Genomic DNA, 521 nt, shown 5'->3' with positions numbered 1-521 from the left:
GGGACCAAGAGCCTGAATATTTCCAAGTGGTGTTGGGACCTGAGAATTGACCTAGAAATTAGCCCTGGTCACCAAGGGCTGCAGGGACAACTGCACTGGTGGCCTATGACTAGGAAGGGAAACAGCAAGGAGGAAGACAACCTGAGCTGTTGACTTTCCACTGTCCAGACGGCACAGCCATTTGAATCTTTACAAGTGGCAATGATTTTGGATTTTGAAGTGGTAGCATTCTTATTTGAATTCCAGGGACCTAAGAATAGGCTTTGTTTGCCAAGGTTGGCAGGGAAATATGAGAGGCTGGCAACAAGAAAGGAGACAGGTATTGAGTGTTTAATTACTGTCAACTAGTGAATAGAGGAGCACAGCACAGTACCCTGCTTGTGTAGATAACAAGCAAACATAACAAAGAAAATGAAAATCATGGGCAAGTCACTCCGACATACAATCACCAAAAAAATATAAACACAAAAACATCATAATGCCTTGGAGACAACAGAACATCACAGTTCACATAAAGAACC

This window comes from Orycteropus afer, unplaced genomic scaffold (assembly GCF_000298275.1).
Source record: "Orycteropus afer afer isolate SDZICR_OR568_19922 unplaced genomic scaffold, OryAfe1.0 scaffold00007, whole genome shotgun sequence".
In the NCBI taxonomy this organism is placed as follows: domain Eukaryota; kingdom Metazoa; phylum Chordata; class Mammalia; order Tubulidentata; family Orycteropodidae; genus Orycteropus; species Orycteropus afer.
The sequence above is the reverse complement of the archived record's forward strand: the minus strand, read 5'-3'. Positions refer to the sequence as shown.